This window comes from Somniosus microcephalus, chromosome 2 (assembly GCF_052327205.1).
Source record: "Somniosus microcephalus isolate GS21.2 chromosome 2, FLI_Smic_1.0, whole genome shotgun sequence".
Lineage (NCBI taxonomy): Eukaryota > Metazoa > Chordata > Chondrichthyes > Squaliformes > Somniosidae > Somniosus > Somniosus microcephalus.
In genome coordinates, this window is record NC_140988.1 from 2,815,790 (window position 1) to 2,835,503 (window position 19,714).

Genomic DNA, 19,714 nt, shown 5'->3' on the forward strand with positions numbered 1-19,714 from the left:
AGGGAATTGGATAAATACTTGAACAACAACAACTTGTATTTATATAGCGCCTTTAGCACAGTAAAATGTCCCAAGGTGCTTCACAGGAGTGTTATAAAGACAAAAAATTTGACATCGAGCCACAGAAGGGGGCACGGTGGCATAGTGGTTAGCACTGTTGCCTCACAGCGCCAGGGACCCGGGTTCAAATCTGGCCTCGGGCGACTGTCTGTGTGGAGTTTGCACATTCTCCCCGTGTTTGCATGGGTTTCCTCCGGGTGCTCCGGTTTCCTCCCACAGTCCAAAGATGTGCGGGTTAGGTTGATTTGGCTATGATAAATTGACCCTTAGTGTTAGGGGATTAAATACGTGGGGTTACGGGGATCGGGTGGGATATGTGTCGGTGCAGGCTCGGTGGGCCGAAATGGCCTCTATCTGCACTGTGGGGATTCTGTGATTCTGTGATTCTGAGAAGGAGAAATTAGGGCAGGTGACCAAAAGCTTGCTCAAAGAGATTGGTTTTAAGGAGCATCTTAAAGGAGGAAAGAGAGGTAGCGAGGCGGAGAGGTTTAGGCAGGGAATTCCAGAGCTTCGGGCCCAGGCAGCTGAAGGCACGACCACCAATGGTGGAGCGATTAAAATCGGGGATGCTCAAGAGGGCAGAATTAGAGGAGCACAGAGATTTCGGGAGGGTTGTGGGGCTGGAGGAGATTACAGAGATAGGGAGGGGCGAGGCCATGGAGGGATTTGAAAACAAGGATGAGAATTTTAAAATCGAAGCGTTGCTTAACCGGGAGCCAATGTAGGTCAGCGAGCACAGGGGGCGATGGGTGAACGGGACTGGGTGTGAGTTAGGACACGGGGCAGTGAGCACAGGGGGCGATGGGTGAACGGGACTCGGTGCGAGTTAGGACACGGGGCAGTGAGCACAGGGGTGATGGGTGAACGGGACTCGGTGCGAGTTAGGACACGGGGCAGTGAGCACAGGGGGCGATGGGTGAACGGGACTGGGTGTGAGTTAGGACACGGGGCAGTGAGCACAGGGGGTGACGGGTGAACGGGACTGGGTGCGAGTTCGGACACGGGGCAGTGAGCACAGGGGGCGATGGGTGAACGGGACTGGGTGCGAGTTAGGACACAGGGCAGTGAGCACAGGGGGCGATGGGTGAACGGGACTGGGTGCGAGTTAGGACACAGGGCAGTGAGCACCGGGGGCGATGGGTGAACGGGACTGGGTGCGAGTTAGGATACGGGGCAGAGTTAGGACACGGGGCAGTGAGCACAGGGGGCGATGGGTGAACGGGACTGGGTGCGAGTTAGGACACGGGGCAGTGAGCACAGGGGGCGATGAGTGAACGGGACTGGGTGCGAGTTAGGACACGGGGCAGTGAGCGCAGTGGGTGATGGGTGAACGGGACTGGGTGTGAGTTAGGACACGGGGCAGTGAGCACAGGGGGTGATGGGTGAATGGGACGGGGTGCGAGTTAGGACATGGGGCAGTGAGCACAGGGGTGATGGGTGAACGGGACTCGGTGCGAGTTAGGACACGGGGCAGTGAGCACAGGGGGTGATGGGTGAACGGGACTGGGTGCGAGTTAGGACACGGGGCAGTGAGCACAGGGGGTGATGGGTGAACGGGACTGGGTGCGAGTTAGGACACGGGGCAGTGAGCACAGGGGTGATGGGTGAACGGGACTCGGTGCGAGTTAGGACACGGGGCGGTGAACGGGACTGGGTGTGAGTTAGGACACGGGGCAGTGAGCACAGGGGGTGACGGGTGAACGGGACTGGGTGCGAGTTCGGACACGGGGCAGTGAGCACAGGGGGCGATGGGTGAACGGGACTGGGTGCGAGTTAGGACACGGGGCAGTGAGCACAGGGAGTGATGGGTGAACGGGACTGGGTGCGAGTTCGGACACGGGGCAGTGAGCACAGGGAGTGATGGGTGAACGGGACTGGGTGCGAGTTCGGACACGGGGCAGTGAGCACAGGGGGCGATGGGTGAACGGGACTGGGTGCGAGTTCGGACACGGGGCAGTGAGCACAGGGGGCGATGGGTGAACGGGACTGGGTGCGAGTTAGGACACGGGGCAGAGTTAGGACACGGGGCAGTGAGCACAGGGGGTGATGGGTGAACGGGACTTGGTGCGAGTTAGGACACGGGGCAGCAGAGTTTTGGATGCCCTCACGTTTTTGGAGGGTGGAATGTGGGAGGCCGGCCAGGAGTGCGTTGCAATAGTGAAGTCCAGAGATAACAAAGGCAGGGATGAAGGTTTCAGCAGCGGAGGGGTTGAGGCGAGGGCGGAGACGGGCGATGTTACGAAGGTGAAAATAGGCAGTCTTATGAGGTAGGAAGCTCAATTCGTGATCAAATATGACACCAAGGTTGCGAAGGGACTTGATCAGCTTTAGACAGTTGCCGGGGAGCGAGATCGAATCAGTGGAAAGGGAACGAAGATTGTGGTGTGAACCAAAGATAATGGGTTTGGTCTGCCCGATATTTAATTGGAGGAAGTTTCTACTCATTCAGAGAGGTGGAGGAGAGGTAGAGCTGAGTATCATCAGCATTAGAGAAATAAATATGTGAAGTGTCCCGCGCAGCAACAGGACGGACTTGTAGAAGGCTCCAAACTTACAGGTGGTTCAGGCCTTGAGCAGCAGCCATTATTTCCCGAAGTGTTGCAGAGGCATTTACCCATCCCCCAACACAGGGTCTGGGCTAAATCGCGCAGGCTGAACTCCGCAGTGAGAGAGTCTTACTGTCCCCACAGCAGTTCCTCGTTCAGCAGGGATACCAAGTAACTAAGCTCTGTCACAGCAGCTCAGAATGGATTGCAATGTAACTTCACTTCACAGTGATGTGTAGCAGGAAGTGTCTGCACAGGAGGAGGCCATTCAGCCCATCGTGCCTGTGCCGGCTCTTTGAAAGAGCTCTCCGATTAGTCCCATTCGCCCCTGCTCTTTCCCCAGAGCCGGGCAAATTTTTCCTTTTCAACTGGGGGCACGGTGGCATAGTGGTTAGCACTGTTGCCTCACAGCGCCAGGGACCCACAGGTCTCTGCGTGCAGATCTGTCAAAAAGAGTTAAACAGTAAATGAATTTTTTAAAAGAACATCACCTATTTAAAATTAGTTAAAATTACATTAAATTAAATATTTTATACAAAAGTTTAATTTTTTGAAAAAAATAATTGAAGTTTTTTACGGGGCTAAAAATAAACTTACCTTTTTTTTAAAAAAAGTATTATAAAATAATAAATGATGAAAAATTTTAATTGTTTGATTTTTTAAAAATTCTTATGCTGGTAAAATCAGGCTTTACGCTTTTACCAGGCGTAAGATTTTGAAAGGTTGTCAGCGGGCGGAGGTTGTGCAGAAAGCGGAACTCTCCCCCCGCGGAGGCCCTTCTCCCGGGCAGGCGGAGGATCGGTCCCGAGGATTTTTCACAGATCGGAAGTGCCGGGTTTTAGCGCAGGCGCTGCGCACGCCTGAAACCGCCACTTGCGAGGCCCCTGCGCACCTCGCACACACCCGCGGAGTCGGAAAATCCAGCCCGCTATAACTTTAAAAGTTATAAACTTCTTCATATAAACAAATCTTGTATATATAGATTAACAAGAGCAAAAAATTATAACTGGCTTTGATTTCAGGAGGGAAATAATCTGCTTTTGGGCGCCGTTCATCCATCCAATGGGGAGCATTGGCACAAATTACCTCCATGTTCATCACTGCAACAAATATTTGGAAAGAAATAAAGAATGTGCATTTCTATAGCGCCTTTCACCACCTCAAGATGTCCCAAAGTGCTTTACAGCCAATGAAGTACTTTGGAAGTGTAGTCACTGTTGTAATGTAGGAAACGCAGCAGCCAATTTGCGCACAGCAAGCTCCCACAAGCAGCAGTGTGATAATGACCAGATCATCTGTTTCAGTGATGTTGGTTGAGGGATAAATAGTGGCCTTGGTTTAACATCTCACTCGAAGAATCTAATAATTTCTTGAAATTGGTTTGTCAGTTTGTACATATATCGCACTTAAAATGCTGGGTGCTTCTGACCTGTAACCTAATACTGAAAGCAGATTTGAAGCTGAAAAGTTCCCTCAGCAAACAAGAAAATTCAGATATTTCGGGCTGTATTTCCTGTTCCATTCCTGGCTGTAATAGTGCAGGCGAACGAAAGACAACTCTACTTCAGCAGCAGATTACATTGTGCACCTCATGCTCCAATACTTCTCCCCTAATAAAACATCACTGGACATACTGTGAGCAACGGCAGAGATCAGTAACTAGGAACATAGGAACAGGAGGAGGCCATTTAGCCCCTTGAGCCTGTTCCGCCATTTAAGTTAGACCATGACTGATCTGTATCCTAACTCCATCTGCCCACCTTGGTTCCGTAACCCTTAATACCCTCGCCTAACAAAAATCGATCAATCTCAGTTTTGACATTTCCAATTGACCCCCGGCCTCGACAGCTTTTTGGGGGAGAGAGTTCCACATTTTCATTAAAAAAGACTTGCATTTCTATAGCGCCTTTCACGACCACCGGACGTCTCAAAGCGCTTTACAGCCAATGAAGTACTTCTTGAAGTCTAGTCACTCATGGAATGTAGGAAATGCGGCAGCCAATTTGCGCACAGCAAGCTCCCACAAATAGCAATGTGATAATGATCTGTTTTTTGTTATGTTGATAGAGGGATAAATATTGGCCAGGAGACCGGGGATAACTCCCCTGCTCTTCCCCAAAATAGTGCCTTGGGATCTTTTACGTCCACCTGAAAGAACAGACGGGACCTCGGTTTAACATATCATCCGAAAGACGACACATCAGACAATGCAGCACTCCCTCAGTACTGCCCCTCCGACAGTGTGGCACTCCCTCAGTACTGCCCGTCCGACAGTGCGGCGCTCCCTCAGTACTGCCCCTCCGACAGTGCAGGGCTCCCTCAGTACTGCCCCTCCGACAGTGCAGCGCTCCCTCAGTACTGCCGCTCCGACAGTGCAGCGCTCCCTCAGTACTGCCCCTCCGACAGTGTGGCGCTCCCTCAGTACTGCCCCTCCGACAGTGTGGCGCTCCCTCAGTACTGCCCGTCCGACAGTGCGGCGCTCCCTCAGTACTGCCCCTCCGACAGTGCAGCGCTCCCTCAGTACTGCCCCTCCGACAGTGCAGGGCTCCCTCAGTACTGCCCCTCCGACAGTGCGGCGCTCCCTCAGTACTGCCCCTCCGACAGTGCAGCGCTCCCTCAGCACTGCACTGGCAGTGTCAGCCTGGATTTTTGTGCTCCTAGTCTCTGGAGTGGGACTTGAACCTACAACCTTCTGACTCAAAGGAGAGTGTGCTGCCCACTGAGCCACTGGCCGACACTGACATTGAATCATAGAATCGCAGAAATTTATTTTCTCCACCCTTTCTGAAGAAGTGCTTCCTGACATCACCCCTGAACTTTTTCTTTCTGTTTATGGGATGTGGGCGTCGCTGGCAAGGCCAGCTTTTATTGCCCATCCCTAATTGCCCTCGAGAAGGTGGTGGTGAGCCGCCTTCTTGAACCGCTGCAGTCCGTGTGGTGAAGGTGCTCCCACAGTGCTGTTAGGGAGGGAGTTCCAGGATTTTGACCCAGCGACGATGAAGGATCGGCGATATACTTCCAGTTCAGGATGATGTGTGACTTGGAGGGGAACTTGGAGGTGGCGGTGTTCCCATGCGCCTGCTGCCCTTGTCCTTCTAGGTGGAAGAGGTCGCGGGTTTGGGAGGTGCTGCCGAAGAAGCCTTGGCGAGTTGCTGCAGTGCATCTTGTAGATGGTCCACACTGCAGCCACGGTGCGCCGGTGGTGGAGGGAGTGAATGTTTAAGGTGGTGGATGGGGGGCCAATCAAGCGGGCTGCTTTGTCCTGGATGGTGTCGAGCTTCTTGAGTGTTGTTGGAGCTGCACTCATCCAGGCAAGTGGAGAGTATTCCATCACACTCCTGACTTGTGCCTTGTAGATGGTGGAAAGGCTTTGGGGAGTCAGGAGGTGAGACACTCGCCGCAGAATACCCAGCCTCTGACCTGCTCTTGTTGCCACAGTATTTATGTGGCTGGTCCAGTTAAGTTTTTGGTCAAAGGTGACCCCCAGGATGTTGATGGTGGGGGATTCGGCAATGGTCATGCTGTTGAATATCAAGGGGCGGTGGTTAGACTCTCGCTTGTTGGAGATAGTCATTGCCTGGTACTTCTGTGGCGCGAATGTTACCTGCCACTTATCAGCCCAAGCCTGAACATTGTCCAGGTCTTGTTGCATGCGGGCATGGACTGCTTCATTATCTGAGGAGTTGTGAATGGCGCTGAACACTGTACAGTCATCAGCGAACATCCCCACTTCTGACCTTATGTTGGAGGGAAGGTCATTGATGAAGCAGCTGAAGATGGTTGGGTCTAGGACACTGCCCTGAGGAACTCCTGCAGCGACGTCCTGGGGCTGTGATGATTGACCTTCAATCACCACAACCATCTTCCTTTGTGCTAGATATGACTCCAGCCAGTGGAGCGTTTTCCCCCCCCGATTCCCATTGACTTCAGTTTTACTAGGGCTCGATGCCAGATTCGGTCAAATGCTGCGTTGATATAAAGGGCAGTCACTCTCACCTCACCTCTGGAATTCAGCTCCTTTGTCCATGTTTGGACCAAGGCTGTAATGAGGTCGGGAGCCGAGTGGTCTTGGCGGAACCTAAACTGGGCATCAGTGAGCAGGTTATTGGTGAGTAAGTGCTGCTTGATAGCAGTGTCAACGACACCTTCCATCACTTTGCTGATGATTGAGAGTAGGCTGATGGGGAGGTAATTGGTTGGGTTGGATCTGTCCTGCTTTTTATGAACAGGACATATTGGGGCAGTTTTCCACATTGTCAGATAGATGCCAGTGTTGTAGCTGTACTGGAACAGTTTGGCTAGAGGCGCGGCTAGTTCTGGAGCACAAGCCTTCAGCATGACAGCCGGGATGTTGTCGGGGCCCATAGCCTTTGCTGTATCCAGTGTGCTCAGCTGTTTCTTGATATCACGTGGTTTGAATCGAATTGGCTGAAGACTGGCTTCTGTGATGGTGGGGACCTCAGGAGGAGGCCAATATGGATCATCCACTCGGCACTTCTGGCTGAAGTTGGTTGCAAACGCTTCAGCCTTGTCTTTTGCACTCACGTGCTGGGCTCCACCATCATTGAAGATGGGGATAGTCATGGAGCCTCCTCCTCCCGTTAGTTGTTTAATGGTCCACCAGCATTCACTACTGGATGCGGCAGGACTGCAGAGCTTTGATCTGATCCGTTGATTGTGGGATCACTTAGCCCTGTCTATATCATGCTGCTTCCACTTTTTAGCATGCATGTAGTCCTCTGTTGCAGCTTCCCCAGGTTGGCACCTCATTTTTAGGTATGCCTGGTGCTGCTCCTGGCATGATCTTCTACACTCCTTATTGAACCAGGGTTGGTTCCCTGGCTTGATGGTAATGGTAGAGTGAGGGATATGCCGGGCCACGAGGTTACAGATTGTGGTGGAATACAATTCTGCTGCCACTGATGGCCCACAGCGCCTCATGGATGCCCAGTTTTGAGCTGCTAGATCTCTTCTGAATCTATTCCATTTAGCACGGTGGTAGTGCCACACAACACGATGGAGGGTGTCCTCAGTGTGAAGACAGGGCTTCGTCTCCACAGTGACTGTGCGGTGGTCACTGCTACCAATACTGTCATGGACAGATGCATCTGCGACAGGTAGATTGGTGAGGACGAGGTCAAGTGGGGTTTTCCCTCACCACCTGTCGCAGGCCCAGACTGGCAGTTATGTCCTTCAGGACTCGGCCAGTAGTGGTCCTACCGAGCCACTCTTGGTGATGGACATTGAAGTCCCCCACCCAGAGTACATTCTGTGCCCTTGCTACTCTCAGTGCTTCTTCCAAGTGGTGTTCAACATGGAGGAGTACTGATTCATCAGCTGAGGGAGGGCGGTAGGTGGTAATCAGCAGGAGGTTTCCTTGCCCGTGCTTGACCTGAAGCCATGAGACTTCATGGGGTCCGGAGTCAATGTTGAGGACTCCCAGGGCCACTCCTTCCCGACTGTATACCACTGTGCCGCCACCCCTGGTGGGTCTGTCCTGCCGGTGGGACAGAACATACCCAGGGATGGTGATAGAGGAGTTTGGGACATTGGTTGAAAAGGTATGATTCTGTGAGTATGACTATGTCAGGCTGTTGCTTGACCAGCTCTGTGGGACAGCTCTCCCAATTTTAGCGAGGAGGACTTTGCAGGGTCGACTGAGCTGGGTGTGCCGTTGTTGTGTCCGTAGCCGGTGCCGGGTGGTCCGTCCGGTTTTATTCTTATTGTTTTTCATAGCGGATTTTTTTTACAACTGAGTGTCTCGCTGGGTCATTTCAGAGGGCAGTTAAGAGTCAACCACATTGCTGTGGGTCTGGAGTCTAACCAAGTTACTAATGTTTTAAAAAGGATAAATCAGCCTGCACAGACAGTACACTTTGTTACTGATGCAATACAACCGTAAAATTCTGGGTGTATCTTCATGGCCTTTACGTACAGGCGACCTATTTATAGATTAGATGAATTTAAGCACTTTTATACAGCTATTAGCGTATCCTTTCACAGGCACATATCACTCTCAAATCATCAAGAGTTTGTGATAATTTATAAAAATAGAACTGGTAGATTTGGAAATGACATCAATTTCCTATCTTGCTATTGCTGACAGTATCACTGAGCACTTATCGTTCATCTTCCACCTTCATCCTCCTCACAATGGCTGAGGTGAACGGGACAACTAAACACCACCACAACTAGCCACTAAAGTACCCAGCAGCATCATAACTAGAACATACAAAAATCATGCACGCCCCTCAGAATCATCCTCACAACACTCTGATCACACCGATGGTCAACACTCAAGCTGAACTCATTGCAGTGGTTAGATAAATGGGGGTTTCCATAGAATCAGAGAAATTTACAGCACAGAAGGAGGCCATTCGGCCCATCGTGTCCGCGCCGGCCGACAAAGAGCTCTCCAGCCTAATCCCACTTTCCAGCTCTTGGTCTGTAGCCCTGTAGGTTACGGCACTTCAAGTGCATATCCAAGTACTGTTTAAATGTGATGAGGGTTTCTGCCTCTCCCACCCTTTCAGGCAGTGAGTTCCAGACCCCCACCACCCTCTGGGTGAAAAAGTTCTCCTCAACTCCCCTCTAATCCTTCTACCAATTACTTTAAATCGCTGCCCTCTGGTTATTGACCTCTCTGCTAAGGGAAATAGGTCCTTCCTATCGACTCTATCCAGGCCCCTCATAATTTTATACACCTCAATTAAATCTCCTCAGCCTCCTCCGTTCCAAAGAAAACAACCCCAGCCTATCCAATCTTTCCTCATAGCTAAAATTCTCCAGCCCAGGCAACATCCTCATAAATCTCCTCTGTACCCTCTCTAGTGCAATCACATCCTTCCTGTAATGTGGTGACCAGAACTGCACACAGTATTCTAGCTGTGGCCTAACTAGATGGACTGTTACATAAATATCCCCAGAACTGTTAGCACCTTGTATAATTGACAGTTCAGTGTGAAGATTAATAATACACTTCAGTGCACATCACTGACACATGAAATCCCTCTCTCACAAGCAGAGACCGTGCATGAAGAACAAATTGAGAGGAAAATAACTCTTAAAAAATGAGTAAAGATAGAAAATGACTGGGGATAATGAGGATTAAAGGAGGAGAGATGCCAAAAGAAACCACCGGGGCACAGATGGACGGTGTGTGGTGGATGGACGGGGACAGGGTGCGAGGGCAGCGATTTGGGGAGAGGGGGCGAGGGGAGAGGTTTGGGGAGAGGGGGAGAGGTTTGGGGAGAGGGGGAGAGGTTTGGGGAGAGGGGGAGAGGTTTGGGGCTGGAGAGGGGGCGAGGGGAGAGGTTTGGGGCCAGGTTTGGGGAGAGGGGAGAGGTTTGGGGCCGGAGAGGGTGCGAGGGGAGAGGTTTGGGGAGAGGGAACGAGGGGAGAGGTTTGGAGAGAGGGAGCGAGGGGAGAGGTTTGGGGAGAGGGAGCGAGGGGAGAGGTTTGGGGAGAGGGGGAGAGGGGAGAGGTAGGGGGAAGAGGGGGAGAGATGAGGGGAGAAGGTTGGGGCCAGGTTAGGGGAGAAGGTTGGGGCCAGGTTTGGGGAGAGGGGGCGAGGGGAGAGGTTTGGGGAGAGGGGGCGAGGGGAGAGGTTTGGGGAGAGGGGGAGAGAAGGTTGGGGAGAGGGGGAGAGATGAGGGGAGAAGTTTGGGGAGAGGGGGAGAGATGAGGGGAGAAGTTTGGGGAGAGGGGGAGAAGTTTGGGGAGAGGGGGAGAGATGAGGGGGAGAAGTTTGGGGAGAGGGGGAGAGATGAGGGGAGAAGTTTGGGGAGAGGGGGAGAGATGAGGGGAGAAGGTTGGGGAGAGGGGGAGAGATGAGGGGAGAAGGTTGGGGAGAGGGGGAGAGATGAGGGGAGAAGGTTGGGGAGAGGGGGAGAGATGAGGGGAGAAGGTTGGGGAGAGGGGGAGAGATGAGGGGAGAAGGTTGGGGAGAGGGGGAGAGATGAGGGGAGAAGGTTGGGGAGAGGGGGAGAGATGAGGGGAGAAGGTTGGGGAGAGGGGGAGAGATGAGGGGAGAAGGTTGGGGAGAGGGGGAGAGATGAGGGGAGAAGGTTGGGGAGAGGTTTGGGGAGAGGGGGAGAGGTTTGGGAGAGGTTTGGGGAGAGGGGGAAGAGATGAGGGGAGAGGTTTGGGGGGAGAGATGAGGGGAGAGGTTTGGGGAGAGGGGGCGAGAGGAGAGGTTTGGGGCCAGGTTTGGGGAGAGGGGGAGAGGTTTGGGGCGAGGGGAGAGGTAGGTTTGGGGAGAGGGGGGTCTGGGGACAGGTTTGGGCCCCGGCCGGTGAGAGGGGAGATGCCGTGAGGAAAGTGGGGCCTAAAGGCAGTGAGCGGGGCGGAAGTTGAGAGCGGCTGCTGCCTGGCGCCCAGTGAGGTGTCGAGTTGATGAAGAGCCGCGGAAGGAGCCACTCTCCCCGGGCCAAGCGCTAAAGCAATGTCCCGGCGAGCGCCCGCCTACCCACCCGGAACCGGCGGAAGGCGATACTCACTGTCAGCGGCAACAAAGTCTCCGAGTCAAGTAACAAAGTGTCGAATCGCAGCAACAAAGTGTCGAGGCGAAGTAACAAAGTGTCGCTGCGCCGATACCCGGGGTCCCGCCAGGGATTGCGCCCGGGCTGCGCTGGGCTCGCTGCGCCGCTCGCTCCTCCCGGAAAGTCGCTCTCCTCCCCCGCGGGAAATTCCCCGCCCCCGGGCCCGCCCGCTCGCTCGCTCAAACCAGGAAACACCGGCCCTCCCCACACAGCCTGTCACCAGCTGCCCTCAGACTGGCTCCCCGACTCCAATCCAAAGTACTGCAGATGCTGGAAATCCAAAATAACAACAGAGAATGCTGGAAAGACCTGCTGAGTTTTTCCAGCATTCTCTGTTGTTATTTCCAATCGAAAGACTCCCCGTCCCGAGCCCCGAATCCCACAGCACAGCAGGAGGCCATTCGGCCCATCATACCTGTGCCGGCTCTGAGAAAGATTCTCTCCAATTAGTCCCACTCCCCCCTGCTCTTTCCCCATATCCCTGCAAATTTTCCCCTTCAAGTATTTCTCCAATTCCCTTTTGAAAGTTACTATTGAATCTGCTTCCACCGCCCTTTCAGGCAGCGCATTCCAGATCACAACGACTCGCTGTGTAAAAAAAATTTCTCCTCCTCTCCCCTCTGGTCCTTTTGCCAATTATCTTCAACCTGTGTCCTCTGGTTACCGACCCTCCTGCCGCTGGAGACAGTTTCTCCCGATCTATTATCAAAACCACTGAGTTTTGAACACCTCTATTAAATCTCCCCTTAACCTTCTCTGCGCTAAGGATAACAATCCCAGCTTCTCTAGGCTCTCTATATTAACGAACTCACTTGTGGTAAGAGGCAGATAGATTTATGGGATCGTTTTACAAGTCTGTGCCTTTTCCACTGGCGGCCCATATTTTCTGACCATTGGGTGAGTCTCCTCCAGCGGGTTGTGGAATTACCTCTCTAGATCGCTTTGCAGAAGGGGACCATTGTGTTCCTAAATCGTGTGATTATCTTTGAAGGATCTGTTGTAAGCAACAACTCAAGCCAGGGTAGAGTTCCACTCCTACAGGTACCAGGAGGATCCGATACCTCATCTAAGTGGCTAGTCTTCATACAAAACTCTGCTGCCCGTGTCCTAACTCGCACCAAGTCCCGCTCACCCATCAGCCCCTGTGCTCGCTGACCTACATTGGCTCCCGGTCAAGCAATGCCCCAAATTTAAAATTCCCATCCTTGTTTTCAAATCCCTCCATGGCTTCACCCCCTCCCTATCTCTGTAACCTCCTCCAGCCCTACAACCCCCCAAGATCTCTGCACCCCTCCAATTCTGGTCTCTTGAGCATCCCCGATTTTAATCGCTCCACCACTGGTGGCCGTGCCTTCAGCTGCCAGGGCCCCGAGCTCTGGAATTCCCTCCCTAAACCTCTCCGCATCTGTACTCTAGATAACCACATGAGGGAGAAAGGAATAGAAGGATATGCTGATGGGGTGAGAGGAGGTCGGGTGGGAGGAGGCTCGTGTGGAGCATAAACACCGGGGTGAATCTGTTGGGCCGAATATTTGTAATATTTTGTTTTTGACTTGAATTGTCCACTTAGGAAATTCCTCACGGGAATCTTTGCTGGACTAGATGTTAATGGCAGTGCAAGTTCTCATAGAATCATAGAAAGTTACAGCACGGAAGGAGGCCATTTCGGCCCATCGTGTCCGCGGCTCCGGGAGTACAAATATCCATTGGGATTATGAAGATCAATTTATAGTTAATGGGGGACTCATAAAATATACAATAAGATAAATATTGATCAAGTTAGTACAATTGCTATTTTTTGCTACCATAAAATTGCATAGAATGTACAGCACAGAAAAGGCCATTCGGCCCATCTGGTCTGTGCCGGTGTTTATGCTCCACACCAGCCTCCTCCCACCCCTCTTCATCTCACCCCATCAGCAGATCCTTCTATTCCTTTCTCCCTCGTGTTTATCCAGCTTCCACTTAAAATTCAGACAAGAGGGACGTATACAGTAGTGTTCCCCAGGGGTCGGTATTGGGACCACTGCTCTTTTTGATATATATTAATGACCTGGACCTGGGTATACTGGGCATAATTTGAAAGTTTGCAGATGACACAAAACTGGGAAATGTAGTAAACAATGAGGATAGTAACAGACTTCAGGAGGACAGACAGGCTGGTGAAATGGGCAGACACATGGCCGATGAAATTTAACGCAGAGAAGCGAGAAGTGATATATTTTGGCTTTATAAATAGAGGCAGAGAGTACAAAAGCAAAGAAGTTATGGTAAACCTTTATAAACACTGGTTAGGCCTCTGCTGGAGTATTGAGTTCAATTTATAGCACCACATGGTGTTAGAGAGGAAGTTGTAAAATCCTCAAACTTGGCCCCAACTCACTCACTTCTGGTTTTAACGGAGACAGGTCAGGGTTGGGGGAACGACCAATCCGCTCTCGGGAGGCGGGTCAGGGGTGGGGGAACGACCAATCCGCTCTCAGGAGACGGGTCAGGGTTGGGGGAGCGACCAATCCGCGCTCAGGAGGCGGGTCAGGGTTGGGGGAGCGACCAATCCGCTCTCAGGAGGCGGGTCAGGGGTGGGGGAGCGACCAATCCGCTCTCAGGAGGCGGGTCAGGGGTGGGGGAGCGACCAATCTGCTCTGAGGAGGCGGGGTCAGGGGTGGTGGAGCGACCAATCTGCTCTCAGGAGGCGGGTCAGGGGTGGGGGAGCAACCAATCTGCTCTCAGGAGGCGGGGCGGTCGGTAAATTATTTTAATGTGGCTCTATTTTCACTGATTTTTATTTTTAATGCACGAGGCCGGGATTCCCGGCAGCTGAAAGGAGACGGGTAGGGCCGGATCCAGGAGGTCAAAGCCTTGCCGGCACTGCTTGTGGGTCAGGAGGAGCAGGAGTGCGTCCCCCACCCCTGGCACAACAAGCTTACCCCCGCGCGATTGGACCCGAGCCATGTCGGACCCCACCCCCCTCCCCCCGATGTCTGCCCCCCCCGATGTCTGCCTCCCCTCCGATGTCTGCCCCCCCGATGTCTGCCCTCCCCCTGATGTCTTGCCTCCCCTCCGATGTCTGCCCCTCCCCCCGATGTCTGCCCCCTCCCCCGATGTCAGAACCCCCCATGTCTGCCCCTCCTGATGTCTGCCCTCCCCCGATGTCAGAACCCCCCATGTTCTGCCCCTCCTGATGTCTGCCCTCCCCCCGATGTCTGCCCCCCATGTCTGCCTCCCTCCCCCCCGATGTCAGAACCCCCCCATGTCTGCCCTCCTGATGTCTGCCCTCCCCCCGATGTCAGAACCCCCCCATGTCTGCCCCTCCTGATGGTCTGCCCTCCCCCCCGATGTCTGCCCCCATGTCTGCCCTCCCCCCGATGTCAGAACCCCCCCATGTCTGCCCCTCCTGATGTCTGCCCTCCCCCCCGATGTCTGCCCTCCCCCGATGTCCTCCCCCCCCCCCGCCCCCGATCAGTGTTCCCCCTCATTTTCTCTGGGTGCACGGCCCATTCAAAACTTTGTGCATGCACAAAATCTCCCGTTCAAAAGCCGGCGCGTGGCTGAGCGGAACGTTGCCCCCGATGCCTGACCTCCCCCCCGATGTCTGCCCTCCCCCCGATGCCTGACCTCCCCCAATGTCAGCCTTGCCTGACATCTGCTCCCCGACTGCTTCACGCCGAACAGGACTGGGAATCCTGCAATCTGCCTGTCGGGCGGGAAAATGTACAAGACATCCTGCCGTTAATTTTGGCAAGCTGTGGGAAACCCTTATTTCCAAGTTTCCTGTCTGGAAAATCCACCCCACCCCCTCCCTCTCTGCACCCCCTCCCTCATCCCCGCCCTCCCCTGGCTCTCAGTAAATGTTGGGCAGTGGTTACTGAGTCAGCACTGACCCCTGCTGGTGAAAACACACAGTACAACTCAGAGCATTCAAGTAGCAAAACCCAGAGTGAAACACGCATGAAATGTAACTGTTCTCCTACCATGAATACAGGGGCAAATAATAAATTCAGCTGCAGTTACTCACCTGCAAGACAGTCTAAGACAACACGGTGAGAACGTTGTGTCAACCTGACTTTAATGCCTGAAAAGCACATTTTATGCAACTTGTGAATTGTGAGGAATAGTCCAGTTCTGTATGAGCTTAATTGAAGGTTGAATTAAAAGGCCTTAAAACGCCAATAACTAACAACACTTGGATCTCAAACTTGAAATAGTGATTTTTCCAGCACTTGCTGCAGATGTTTTTTGAAAATGCAAGTTGGCTGCTTTAGAAATGGGCATCCTAACATCGCCGTTCCACCAAAATAGCTGAGGCCTCTGCCTTTATCTGTCTCACTCTCTATCTGTCTCTCTATCATGCTCTCTCTATGTCTCTCTCCCTGCCTATTTTGCTCTGTTTCTCTCTCATTCTCCATTTGTCTCTCAGTGCCTTTTGTTTGGCACTAGGTGACTCTCCCTCTCAATTCCTTTCCCTATTTACACTTACAGCATGGCGCTGTGATCTATTGATTTCTCTTTCATGTGGAATAGAAGGGAGAGAGTGAGAAAAATTAATTTGTTGAATCGTATATTAAAATAGTGCAACATCAATGAATCATTAATAAAACTGTGAGCACTGATTCTCCCTGTTCTGTAATACTCGATAATGTGGCTATAATTATTCAAGAAAATAACTCGAAGAGCAGAGAAACCTGTACTTTGCTGCTGTTAACACCAGACCAGCAGGAACAGCTCGGTGGGACAAGGAGAAATAGGCAATGGGTCAGTAGTTATCCTGACATGTCCTCTTGTCAATCCACCGCCCAACGGTACAAGTTCCAGCACTGGCTCCCTACCGCTGACCTCAAAAAAACAGGAGGCAAGATAATAGCAACAACAACTTGCATTTATATAGCGCTTTTAACATAGCAAAACGTCTCAAGGTGCTTCACAGGAGTGATTATCAGACAAAATTCACCCCGAGCCACATAAGAAGATAGTAGGACGGGTGACCAAAAGCTTGGTCGAAGAGGTAGGTTTTAAGGAGCGTCTTAAAGGAGGAGAGAAAGGCGGAGAGGTTTAGGGAGGGAATTCCAGAGCTCGGGCGCAGGCAGCTGAAGGCACGGCCGCCAATGGTGGAGCGATGGAAATCGGGGAAGGACCAGGGGCCAGAATTGGAGGAGCGCAGCGATCTCGGAGCGATGTAGGGCTGGAGGAGATTACATAGAAACATAGACGATAGGAGCAGGAGTTGGCCATTCGGCACCTTGAGCCTGCTCCGCCATTTAATGCGATCATGGCTGATCATCCAAATTCAGTACCCTGTCCCTGCTTTCTCCCCATATCCCTTCATCTCTTTAGCCTTAAGAAATATATTCAACTCCTTCTTGAATATATTTAATGACATGGCCTCTACTGCCTTCTGTGGTAGAGAATTCCACAGGTTCACCACTCTCTGGGTGAAGAAATTCCTCCTCATTTCTGTCCTAAATGGCTTACCCCTTATCCTTAGACTGTGACCCCTGGTTCTGGACTCCCCGACCATCGGGAACATCCTTCCAGCATCTAGTCTGTCCAGTCCTGTCAGAATTTTATAAGTTTCAATGAGATCCCCTCTCATTCTTCCAAACTCCAGCGAGTACAAGCCCACTCGACCCAATCTCTCCTCAAACGTCATTCCTGCCATCCCAGGTATCAGCCTGGTGAATCTTCGCTGCACTCCTTCCATGGCAAGAACATCCTTCCTCAGATAAGGCGACCAAAACTGCACACAATACTCAAGATGTGGCCTCACCAAGGCCCTGTACAACAGCAGCAAGACATCCTTGTTCCTGTACTCAAACCCTCTCGCTACGAAGGCCAACATACCATTTGCCTTCTTAACCGCCTGCTGCACCTGCATGCTTACTTTCAGCGACTGGTGCACAAGGACGCCCAGGTCTCGTTGCACTTCCCCTTCTCCCAATCTATTGCCATTCAGATAATAATCTGCCTTCCTGTTTTTGACACCAAAGTGGATAACCTCGCATTTATCCACGTTATATTGCATCTGCCATGCTTCTGCCCAATCACCCAACCTGTCCAAATCATACTGGAGTTTCTCTGCATCCTCCTCACAGCACACACGCCCACCCAGCTTTGTGTCGTCTGCAAACTTGGAGATATTACATCTAGTTCCCTCGTCCAGATCATTAATATATATTGTGAATAGCTGGGGTCCAAGAACCAATCCCTGAGGTACCCCACTAGTCACTGCCTGCCACTCGGAAAAAGAGCCGTTTATTCCAACTCTTTGCTTTCTGTCTGCCAACCAGTTCTCTATCCAAGTCAATAGCTCGCCCCCAATCCCATGTGCCTTAATTTTACACGCTAATCTCTTATGCGGGACCTTATCGAAAGCCTTTTGAAAATCCAAATACGCCACATATGCGGGTCTCCCTTATCTATTTTACCAGTTACATCCTCAAAAAATTCCAGTAGATTAGTCAAGCACGATTTACCTTTTGTAAAGCCATGTTGACTTTGTCCGATCCTGTCACTTTTTTCCAAGTGCTCTGCTATTACATCCTTTATAATGGACTCTAGCATTTTCCCCACTACCGATGTCAGGCTTACCGGTCTGTAATTCCCCGTTTTCTCTCTACCACCCTTTTTGAACAGTGGGGTAACATTAACTACCCGCCAATCCATGGGTACTGTTCCAGAGTCTGTCGAATTTTGGAAGATGACCAGCAATGCATCTACTATTTCTAGGGCCACTTCCTTAAGTACCTTAGGATGTAGATTATCAGGCCCTGGGGATTTATCGGCCCTCAATCCCATCAATTTCCCTAACAACATTTCCCTACAAATACTGATTTCTATCAGTTCCTCCCTTTCATTAGACCCTATGTTCCCCGACATCTTTGGGAGGTTATTTGTGTCCTCCTTTGTGAAGACAGAACCAAAGTATGTATTTAGTTGGTCTTCTATTTCCTTGTTCCCCATTATAAATTCCCCTGATTCTGACTGCAAGGGACCTACACTTGACTTCACCAATCTTTTTCTCTTCACATATCTATAAAAGCTTTTACAGTCAGTTTTTATGTTCTCTGCAAGCTTACTCTCATACTCTATTTTCCCCCTCTTAATTAATCCCTTTGTCCTCATTTGTTGGATCCTAAACTGCTCCCAATCCTCAGGTTTACTGCTTTTTCTGGCCAATTTATATGTCCTCTCCTTGGATCTTATGCTATCCCTAATTTTCCTTGTTAGCCACGGTTGAGTCACCTTTTTTGTTTTATTTTTATGCCAAACTGGGATGAACAAATTCTGTAGTCCATCCATGCGATCTTTGAATGTTTGCCATTGCCCATCCACCGTCAACCCTTTGAGTGACATTCCCCAATCAATCCTACCCAACTCGCACCTCATACCATCGTAGTCTCCTTTATTTAAATTCAGGACCCTAGTCTCTGAGTCAACTATTTCACTCTCCATCTTAATGAAGAATTCTATCATATTATGATCGCTCTGACCCAAGGGGCCTCGCACAACAAGATTGCTAATTAATCCTTTCTCATTACATAATACCCAGTCTAAGATGGCCTAACCTCTAGTTGGTTCCTTGACATATTGGTCCAGGAAACCATCCCGTATACACTCCAGGAATTCCTCCTCCACAGTATTGTTACTAATTTGGTTAGCCCAATCTATATGTATATTAAAGTCACCCATGATGACTGCTGTGCCCTTATTGCACGCTTCTCTAATTTCCTGTTTAATGCAATCCCCGACCTCCGCATTACTGTTTAGAGCTCTGTATATCACTCCCACTAATGTTTTCTGCCCCTTGATATTTCTCAGTTCTACCCATACAGATTCCACATCATCAGAGCTAATATCCTTCCTTTCAATTTTGTTAATCCCCTCTTTAACCAGCAATGCTATCCCACCTCCTTTTCCTTTCTGCCTATCTTTCCTGAATATTGAATACCCCTGGATGTTAAGTTCCCAGCCTTGGCCATCCTTGAGCCATGTCAATTATATCATATTCGTTTACCTCTATTTGCACAGCTAATTCATCCACCTTACTACGAATGCTCCTCGCATTAAGACACAAAGCCTTCAGGCTTGTTTTTTTAACGCTCTTAGACCTTTTAGAATTATTATTTACTGTGGCCATGTTTGATTTAAACCCTTGATTTCTCTGCCTGTCACTTTTGTTTTTCTCCTTCCTGTCTTTGGCTTTTATCCTTGTTTCCCTTTCCTCTGTCCCCCTGCTCAGGTTCCCAACCCCCTGCCATTTTAGTTTAAACCCTCCCCAACAGCAGTAGCAAACACTCCCCCCAGGACATCGGTCCCCGTCCTGCCCAGGTGCAAACCGTCCGGTTTGTACTGGTCCCACCTCCCCCAGAACCAGTTCCAATGTCCCAGGAATTTGAATCCCTCCACCTGGCACCATTCCTCTAGCCACGTATTCATTTGAAATATCCTTCTATTTCTACCCTGACTAGCATGTGGCACTGGTAGCAATCCTGAGATTACTACCTTTGAGGTCCTGTTTTTTAATTTACCTCCTAACTCCCTATATTCAGCTTTTAGGACCTCATCCCATTT

The 19,714-nt window shown here is 51.1% G+C and overlaps 1 protein-coding gene across 2 annotated transcripts in view; it reads right to left on the bottom strand.

Annotated features, from left to right (window-relative positions):
- The window catches only part of nfkb1 (nuclear factor of kappa light polypeptide gene enhancer in B-cells 1), a 128,637-nt gene extending 117,343 nt beyond the window's left edge, over positions 1–11,294 (bottom strand). Inside the window, exon 1 of one of the 2 annotated variants that reach the window (XM_086005773.1) lies at positions 11,105–11,294. The gene's annotated coding sequence lies outside the window, so the exon portion shown is untranslated. The remainder of the gene's footprint in view (positions 1–11,104) is intronic. The other variant, XM_086005781.1, reaches the window with a different exon arrangement.
- Positions 11,295–19,714: the final 8,420 nt, after the last annotated feature.